The sequence below is a fragment of the Triticum aestivum genome, chromosome 1B (genome assembly GCF_018294505.1).
Source record: "Triticum aestivum cultivar Chinese Spring chromosome 1B, IWGSC CS RefSeq v2.1, whole genome shotgun sequence".
In the NCBI taxonomy this organism is placed as follows: domain Eukaryota; kingdom Viridiplantae; phylum Streptophyta; class Magnoliopsida; order Poales; family Poaceae; genus Triticum; species Triticum aestivum.
In genome coordinates this window covers 341122665-341133538 of record NC_057795.1, presented here as the reverse complement: position 1 = coordinate 341133538, position 10874 = coordinate 341122665, and positions in this window count along the sequence as shown.

Here is a 10874-nt window from a genome sequence, read left to right as displayed (position 1 = left end):
GTCCCAGAACCCAGTTCACCAGTCAAACATTGACTGGTCAACTTGTTGACTGGACCCCCCCCCCTTGACCCCACCAGTCAGCCTCTCTGGCTAGCACATGGCTGGGTACACTTAGTATTTTCTATTTAATTTCGAATTAGAATAATTCCAGTATATTGCTAAAACTATGAAACATCTATGAAAATAATTCGTAACTCGGATGAAAATGTTTTATATATGAAAGTTGCTCAGAAAAATCCAACGAATCCGGATGCGCGATCCGTTTACCTTTCAGACGCCTCTAACTGTATGAACATTAAACATTCCCCCTCCGGTCATCTGTGTGACACAGGTCCGGAACCGGGAATACATTCCCGGTTGAATTCCCCCTTCCCCTTTATCGTGTAGCCATACGTTAGGTCACCCCTTACACATCATATTGCCACGTTATGCTTTGTGATGCTATGTTTCCTTTATATTTACTGTTTCTTCCCCCTCTTCTCTCCTGTAGACCCCGAGACCGATGTCGCCCCTGTGATCGACTACGCCGACGACGACCCCTCCTTGCCAGAGCAACTAGGCAAGCCCCCCCTTTGTTCATCCCGATATCGCCCTTGCCATTCTCTCATGTTGTTATTTATTGCTCCTATTCTGATGCATAGCCTGCTTTTGTATCCGTTGTTGTACCTTACCTGCTTATCCTAAACTGCTTAGTATAGGTTGGTTAGTGCTCCATCAGTGACCCCCCACTTTGTCCCGACTGCCCCGCTGGATTATCAGAAGACCCAATCAACGGGATCAAAGACCAGGCCCTGGCACCGCACATCACTTTCCCCTTAGTTGCTCGACACTACTGGGTTACTATCAAGTACCGAGGGTGAGGCCTCATCAGCACTTCTGATGTTAACCCTATAGTGTAGCTATTCAGTCGTAGTCATCGAGGGTGATTTCCTCTTTAACCACTTCCGATACGACTCTGTCGTGCAACCCCTCAAGTGTGAACCTCGAGGGTGGTCCCCCTTACATTCACCTTGATGATTACATCGAGTGGAATTCACCGGGGGTGATTCCTCGGGTTTTCCCCTTGATGTTTAGACACACAGTTACTATGATTACTATGACTTTACACTGAACCATGTTACTAAAGATGGGTCGACCCTGAGGGATACCCGCGCGAGCATAATTGCGAGTGATGTGGAGTCGGGTTGACCTGGAAGGTGCCCGCAAGATAATTACGAGGCGTGGCCGGGCATTCTTAGCCCTTGCCGCAAGTCCTCGAGACGGGGCAACAGGGTCACATCTTTTGTGATTCTCTGCTTGTTACCGCGTGTTCCTAATCCACTATGATTTGTATATTTGATCCAAGGGGCCTCTGGCGTGATAGCACTAACCATCACGTGGGCATAGTATGGGCGTTCTGCATCATATACATTAGCCGAAGCTTAATAGACGTCAGCGACTGAGCGGCGCGTGCCGGGTTGGACTGCGTAAGCACCTGCCTTTTTGAAGGAGGTAGCTAGGTATGCTCACCGGCCGCGTACGCAACATGCAGGAGTTCTCGGGGCAATGCCCATGACCCCTGGGGGCATAGGTTTAGTCCGGCGTGTTGACCTCTCTATTAAGCCTAGGTCGGGTTGCGGCGTATTGTTTGGCCGAGGCCGGGCATGACGCAGGAAAGTGTGTCCGGCCGGAGTTAATCGAGTGTGGTGGGTAAGTTGGTGCACCCCTGCGGGAAGAAAACATTTATCGATAGCCTGTCCTACGGTAACAGACAATCGGAGTTGTTTCCCCGATTGATACAACTAGAACTGGATACTTGAGGTGATAACTGGATAGTATGGCTCTGGGATTGCTTTCTCGCAGGGAGTCGAGAAAGCATCTATGTCCGAGGTTGATAACACTACTGCTACTTAGTTTATGCTACTCTACTCCCTCCTGTTTGCTGCAAGATGGTGGTTTCTAGAAGATGCTAGTCTTTGATAAGACTAGGCCTTCTCTCTATTCTGGCATTTCTGCAGCCCAGTCCACATATACAACCTTCCTTTGATAATGTTGCATATGTAGTGTAGATCCTTGCTTGCGAGTACTTTGGATGAGTACTCACGGTTGCTTTGCTCCCCCCTTTTCCCCTTTCTTTTTCTTTCTGGTTGATGCAACCAGATGTTGGAGCCTAGGAGCCAGATGCCAGCGCCGGTGCCTACTATCACGTGACGGACGCCGACGACCAGGAGTAGTTAGGAGGCTCCCAGGCAAGAGGCCTTGCCTTTCCGATCATGTTGCTTTTGTGCTAGCCTTCTTAAGGCAAACTTGTTTAACTTATGTCTGTACTCAGATATTGTTGCTTCCGCTGACTCGTTTGTATTCGAGCTGATGTATTCGAGCCCTCGAGGCCCCTGGCTTGTAACATAAAGCTTGTATTATTTTAATTTGTGTCTAGAGTTGTGTTGTGATATCTTCCCGTGAGTCCCTGATCTTGATCGTACACATTTGCGTGTATGATTAGTGTACGATTGAATCGAGGGCGTCACATTAGGCATTAGAGACAACCACATTCACCTAAGTTGTCGTTTCTTAAAAGTTTGGGGTTGCGACGCTTATGTGGAAAAGTTTCAGCCTGATAAGCTCGAACCCAAAATGGATAAATTCATCTTCATAGGAGACCCAAAATAGTTGGGTATACCTCCTATCTCTGATTCGGAAGCAGAAGTGATTGTTTCTAGAAAAGGGTCCTTTCTCGAGGAAAAGTTTCTCTTGAAAGAATTGAGTGGGAGGATGGTGGAGACTTGATGAGGTTATTGAACCATCACTTCAACCAGTGTGTAGTAGGGCACATGAAGTTGTTCCTGTGGCGCCTACACCAGTTGAAGTGGAAGCTGATGATAGTGATCATGAAACTTCGGATCAAGTCACTACCAAACCTCGTAGGTCGACAAGGACGTGTACTGCTTCAGAGTGGTACGGTAATCCTGTCTTGGAGGTCATGTTGCTCGACAACAATGAACCTACGAGCTATGGAGAAGCGATGGTGGGCCTGAATTCTGACAAATGGCTCAAGGCCATAAAATCCAAGAGAGGATCCATGTATGAAAACAAAGTGTAGACTTTGGAAGAACTACTTTATGGTCGTAAGGCTGTTGGGTACAGATGGATTTTAAAAGGAAGACGGACAATGATGGTAAGTGTCGCCATTAAGAAAGCTCGACTTGTCGCTAAGATGTTTTCTGACAAGTTCAAGGAGTTGACTACGATGAGACTTTCTCACTCTTAGCGATGCTAAGAGTGTTGTAATTATATTAGCAGTTACTGCATTATTTATGAAATCTTGCAGATAGGATGTCAAAACATTGTTTCCCCGATGAGATGCTTGAGGAAAGGTTGTGTGTGATACAACTAGAAGGTTTTTTCAATCCTAAAAGATGCTAACAAGTATGCAAAGCTTCAGCAATCCTTCTAAGGACTGGAGTAAGCATCTCGGAGTTGGAATATACGCTTTGATGAGATGATCAAAGATTTTGAGTTTATACAAAGTTTATGAGAAACTTGTATTTCCAAAGAAGTGAGCGGGAGCACTATAGAATTTCTAATGAGTATATGTTGTTAACATATTGTTGATCGGAAATGATGTAGAATTTCTAGAAAGCATATAGGGTTGTTTGAAAAGTGTTTTTCAATGGAAAACCTGGATTAAGCTACTTGAACATTGAGCATCAAGATCTATAAAGATAGGTCAAAAATGCTTAATAGTACTTCCAAATGAATACATACCGTGACAAGATTTTGAAGGAGTTCAAAATAGATCGACAAAGAAGGAGTTCTTGGCTATGTTATAAGGTGTGAGTATTGAGTAAGACTCATGACCGGACCACGGCAGGAGAGAGAGAAAGGACAAAGGTCGTCCCCTATGCTTAAGACGTAGGCTCTATGGTATGTTGTGTTGTTTACCGGACCTGAAGTGTGCCTTGCCATGAGTCAGTCAAGGGGTACAAGAGAGATCCAGGAATGGATCACTAGACAGCGGTCAAAGTTATCCCTACTAACTAGTGGACTAAGGAATTTTCTCAATTATGGAGGTGGTAAAAGCGTTCGTCATAAAGGGTTACGTCGATGCAAACTTTGAAACTAATCCGGATGACTCTGAGTAGTAAATCGGATTCGTATTGTAGAGAAGTTATTTGGAATAGTTCCAAATGGCACGTGGTAACTGCATCTACAAGATGACATAGAGATTTGTAAAGCACACACGGATCTGAAAGGTTCAGAACCGTTGACTAATAACCTCTCTCGTAAGCATAACATGATCAAACCCTAGAACTCATTGAGTGTTAATCACATGGTGATGTGAACTAGATTATTGACTCTAGTAAACTCCTGGGTGTTAATCACATGGCGATGTGAACTAGATCATTGACTCTAGTAAACTCTTTGGGTGTTAGTCACATGGCGATGTGAAGTATGAGTGTTTATCACATGGCGATGTGAACTAGATTATTGACTCTAGTGCAAGTGGGAGACAATTGGAAATATGCCCTAGAGGCAATAATAAAATGATTATTATTATGTTTCCTTGTTCATGATAATTTTCTATTGTTCATGCTATAATTGTATTAACCAGAAACTGTAATACATGTCCGAATACATAGACCACAACATGTCCCTAGTAAGCCTCTAGTTGACTAGTTCGTTGATCAATAGATGGTTGTGGTTTCATGACCATGGACATTGGATGTCGTTGATAACGGGATCACATCATTAGGAGAATGATGTGATGGACAAGACCCAATCCTAAGCATAGCACAAGATCGCGTAGTTTGTTTGCTAGAGCTTTTCTAATGTCAAGTATCATTTCCTTAGACCATGAGATTGTGCAACTCCCAGATACCGTAGGAATGCTTTGGGTGTATCAAATGTCACAACGTAACTGGGTGGCTATAGAGATGCACTACAGGTATCTCTGAAAGTGTTTGTTGGATTGGCACGAATCGAGACTGGGATTTGTCATTCCGTATGACGAAGAGGTATCTCTGGGCCCACTCGGTAATGCATCATCATAATGTGCTCAATGTGACTAATGAATTAGCCACGGGATCATGCGTTACGAAAAGAGTAAAGAGACTTGCCGGTAACGAGATTGAAAGAGGTATGGGGATATCAACGATCGAATCTTGGGCAAGTAACATACTGGTGGACAAAGGGAATTGTATATGGGATTGATTGAATCCCAGACATCGTGGTTCATCCAATGAGATCATCATGGAACATGTGGGAGCCAACATGGGTATCCAGATCCCGCTGTAGGTTATTGGCCGGAGAGATGTCTCGGTCATGTCTGCATGGTTCCCGAACCCGTAGGCTCTACACACTTAAGGTTAGGTGATGCTAGAGTTGTTATGGAAATTGTATGTGGTTGTCGAAGGTTGTTCGGAGTCCCGGATGAGATCCCGGACGTCACGAGCAGTTCTGGAATGGTCCGGAGGTAAAGATTTATATATGGAAAGTCCAGTTTCAGTCACCGGAATGGTTTCGGGGTTATTGGTATTGTACCGGGACCACCGAAAGGTGTCCGGGGGTCCACCGGGTAGGGCCACCTGCCCTGGGGGACTTAATGGGCTGAACAAGGGTGGTAACCAGACCGCTAGTGGGCTGGTGCGCCCTCCCCCCCCCCCCAGGGCCTAAGGCGCCTAGGGTTGGAAACCCTAGGGGGTGGGGGCGCCTCCCACCAAACTTGGGGGCAAGTTCCCCCCTTGCCCCCCCCTGTAGATGGGATCTAAGGGGGTCGGGCCACTCTCCCCTTCCACTATAAATAGTGGGGGCGTGGGAGGGCTGCCACACCCCGTCCCCTGGCGCAGCCCCTCCCTCCTCCAACACCTCCTCCTCCTTTGTAGTGCTTGGCGAAGCCTTGCAGGAGAACCACAAGCTCCACCACCAGGACGTCGTGCTGCCGGAGCTCTTCCTCAACTTCCCCTTCCCCCTTGCTGGATCAAGAAGGAGGAGACGTCCCCGGGCTGTACGTGTGTTGAACGCGGAGGCGCCGTCCCTTCGGCGCTAGATTGGATCTTCCGCGATTTGAATCGCCGCGAGTACGACTCCATCAATCGCGTTCTTGTAACGCTTCCGCTTAGCGATCTTCAAGGGTATGAAGATGCACTCCCTCTCTCTCGTTGCTAGCATCTCCTAAATTGATCTTGGTGACACGTAGGAAAATTTTGAATTGTTACTACGTTCCCCAATAGGTAATGGATTTAGATGTATTGTAAAAATAGAAAATGGCTATCTTATTATTTTTTCAATATCGGGGCTTATGGCATGAAACACCTAAATTTAGTGTATAATTTGAAATTTGGAAAGGAAATAATGCTATGGACATGGATTAGGAGCTCTCGGGGGTGCTACGCATCCTGTATAAATAGTAAAATCAAAAAATAGTAGGGAAAAAATCTGAAATTTTGAGGTATCAAACATGGCTGGGTGCTCTACTCCCGTGTGAAGTTTCATGAAGAAATGACATCCAGTATTCTCAGCAAAAAGGGCAAAAAATTTGATTATACAAAAAAGGGATAATTGGTTTTACGCCCCTATTTGGGTCACACTCGATAGGTTTACCCCTAATTTCTGAAAACACTTGTTCCTGCCCAAACCACTTTGCTTGTCTTATACTTTTACCCGTTTACCATCACTTTGAAAACTTCATAAAAAATTCATACTAACTCGGAAAAATGCAAATAAGATATCAAAATGTTCAAAAAACATCACCTGTATGTGCATGTCATTCGCATTCATGAAAAATGTGTTGGAGACTCTCCATCCCAGTTTGAGCTCATATGATCTTAACATGAGCAGTAAAATATGAAAAAAAAAACTATTTTTTTGTTGGAAACATTGACCAATATTTTAAGAGCTTGCCCCCGTGAAAGTCATGGCAAAAAAAGCAAAATCGATGCTCCAAAACAAAAGCATTTCCGGGTGCTAATTTTATTTTTCCTGCCATGACTTCCACGAAAGTCAGTTCTTGATGAAACTTGGAAAGCACTGAAAATATTGGTCAATGTTTGCCACCAATTTTTTATAGAATTTTTTTCTAGTTTTTAGATTTTACTGTGCATGCTGAGATCACATGAGCTCAAACTGAGATGGAGACTTTTCAACACATTTGTCATGAATGCAAATGACATGCACATATAGATGATGTTTTTCTGAACACTTTGATATCTTATTCGCATTTTTCTGAGTTAGTATAAATTTATTATGAAGTTTTTAAAGTGACGGTCAAAGGGCAAAAGCATAAGACGAGCAAAGTGATTTGGGCGGAAACGAGTGTTTTCGGAAACCAGGGTTAAACCTGCTGAGTGTGACCCAACTAGGTGCATAAAACCAATTATCCCTAGAAAAACTGTTTGAATGAATCATACATCGGACTGTATTTTCTTCACTAAGAATACCACGGATGCCATTTCACGTGAGTAGAATGAATGACCAAGTTTGATACCCTGAAATTTTGGTTTTTTATTAGAAAAATCCTAGTATTCTTTTTGATTTTACTATTCATACCAGGTGCATAGCACCCGAGAGCTCCTATGGGTTTTCAACAATCCTAATCCTTTTACTTGGTTATTTAGGTGGACCCTCTTACGCTCCTTGATCGTGGCCAATTCTAGAAATCTTTAGGAAACTCTTCGCCGGATTACATGTTCATGATTCATATACAAAAAACTTATTATTATTTATATGGTCATTGTTGGATCTTATGTTCTGTGTAGTCAAATAGTAGAATATTTGTCTCTTAATATAGTAATTCTTAGTTTATTTGCACGGAGCTGTGACGTACATTTGAACTTTTTTTTAGATAGATATATTACGTGCTATTTTGATTTCATTGCACTTATTTTCAGTAGTAAGCCTATATTTGTCCCTATATAATTATTATCAAATGTGAACTAAAAACATGACACTTATTTTGAGACTGTGAAAGTAACACTTAGTTTATTTGTACGGAGTAGTGACGTACATGTGGGGAAAAAAATCAGAAAGATATATTACGTACTATTTTGATTACGTTGCACATATTGTCAGTACTAAGCCTATATTTGTGCCCATATAATTATTATTACCTAAATTATTTTGATATATGAAAACCAAATTTAATTTTGTAGTACCAATTTTACTTTCTATAGTCAGTCACCCGGTCGCGCCATGATGACTAATTCTTCTCGGAATCATCGGCGGCGGCATCGACGAGCTGAGTTTCCTTATTCAGGAGCAGCTTCGGCAATTCATATCTAATAATAATAATAATAATAATAATAATAATAATAATAATATGATGATGATGATGATGATGATGATGATGATAATAAAGAGTCTATTGCTTCTACCGGTACATGAGGAAATTGCCCCAAAAGTTGAAAAATATTACCCATCAATGTCACTATAAGTGATAAAAAAAGTTTCGCACAGGGGAATCCTTCGTCTGGGCCGGCCCATAAAGTAGGGACCTTCTATACTGCGCTCATTACGCTGGGAGAAGAAGTAGCACGCCCGTTTGAAACGGCCCATGTCCAGACGGCCTGTTTTTAAAATTTGGTTTTTTATTTTTCCTATTTACTTTCCGTTTTAGTTTTTTCTACTTTGAATAATTTGAGCCTTCAAAAATGTTAGGAAAATAGAAAAAATGAGAATTTTGAAATAAAATGTTGGTGGATTCAAAAAAATTGTGAATTTTTAGAAAATGTTTTCTTATTCAAAAATTGTTTGAAATTTGGAAAATATTTTTTGGGAAATCAAAAACTGTTCATGATGTTAATGAAATTGAACAAAATTTCGCTAATTCAAAAAATGTTCATGAATGGAAAAATATCAAAAAAATTCAAAAAACTGTTTGGGACTTACCAAATGTCTATTCATTCATAAAATGTCGCTAATTAAAAAAATGATCATGCATTTAAAAAATGTTCGTTAAATCAAGAAAATTGTTTGTGAATTTCGAAAATTGTTCCACCATATTCCAAAAAAATGTTCGTCGATTCAAGAAAATTGTTTAGAAAAATGTTCACAATTTTTAAAAAAGTTTGCCAATGGTATAAAATATCCATTAATTCAAAAAATGTTCTTGATTTTAGAAAATGTTAAAAAATGTAAAATTGTTCACGAATTTGAAAAATGTTTACAATTTCAATATGTGCACGAGTTTAAAAAAATGTTCATGATTTCACGAAATTGAGAGTGATAGTGTATCTCGGTGATGTAGCAAAATGTGGTCATGGCCTGAGGATTATGATTTTTCTTTCTCCCGTTACAACGCATGAGCCCTTTTGCTGGTCCATCTAACAAGGAGAAGTCCACTCTGCATTATCTAACTTTGCCTTGTGTTTGTACATACATGTGCATATATCCCTTTTCCTTGTGCCTTTATGATAGATCCATGGTCTCCAAATCCCTTTTCCTCCCTCTATATAAATAAAAAATTGAGTAGGATGAGTTTGCATCCAGATGTAAGGTGTCTTGCAGCGATGATAGTATAGGAGCCATTAAGCAGATTGCCGGGAGGAGAGACATACCCGTTCGCTCGTGCAAGCGACCTAAGGCGCACAGCTAGGGGTTTCGTGTCTCTTGTCAGCGCTGTCGTCGGTTCGCCTCGTCTCCTATGGTCCTAGCACCATGGAGGCGCGGTGGATCCTGACTCTTGTCGGTAGGAAGCTTCGTTTTTAGGTGTTTTTCTAAGTTTTATCAAGGTTTATGCCATGATCAGGAAGACGACGTTGTGGCGGCTTTCTGAAGATGGAATAAGGTTCTTCCCGCCTAGCCCTCGTCCGGGCTGTGCTTCTAGCACCGTCGGAGGGCGTGTGAAGGTGTGTTTTCGGTGAATCTCGTGGGATCCGGTCGACGTCTGTCTTTCAGTAGATCCGCTTGGATCTAGTCTTCATTCGTCTACGTCTGTGTGTCTGCAGGTTGGATTCTTCCAATCTACATTTCTCTTCATTGACGGCGGTTGTTGTTCTGGTGCGTTGGTCCTATGAGGCCTTAACACAACGACTTTCCAACTGACTAGTAGAACAATGTTTGTCCGGCTCCGACGAGGGAGGGATGGACGCCTTCAGCTCGCTCCAATGCTTGTAGTCGTCACTAGGTGGTCTATAGACCTGGATGTAATTTTTACTTCTAGTGTTTTTCGTGCTACCTTGACAGTTGATGAATAGATTAGAAGTTTTCTGGAAAAGAAAACAGATTGTCGGGCAGATCTAGCTGGTACGGTCGGTGGTGTTCTGGGGGATGCATAGCACGGTTACCATATTAGTTGTATCATTAACTTATTTAAGAATCATCTATTATTTATGAAAAAAATGGATATGTATTTCTGGGTCTATTTAAGACACAAGAGTTGTAGGAATTGAAAAATGTTATTTGCTTCCTCTATGCTTCTTTAACTTTAGAACTTGGTTTACAGCAATCTTGAACTTCACATCGGTGATGTATACCTAACTCATCTTGATTTTCTCAAATCAGTTGTGAGCCTAAAAACATAAGTGATAACATAACATATATCTAGACAAATAGATGATGTGACAAGTAATTAACGAAAAAAGAGAAGCTACAAAATGAGTCTATAATTAAAAAAAACAAGTGTTGCAAGATGCCACACATATGTTACTACCCATTATAGAGGTAGTAACATAGACTAATAACTTTTGCATGTTACTAGTCTAAGTTGCTCCCTACTATGCAGATAGAACTAGCTAAATATAATACATTATGAAAAATGTATTTTGCATCTGTACAAGGCCACCAACAATAATCGAGACAAAAATTAAAAATATGTTTTCATACTAGCAACATATTTAATACTTTCATACATACAATCGTGATGACACTCAACTACTCTTTTTCTCTCTCAAGGTCCAGTT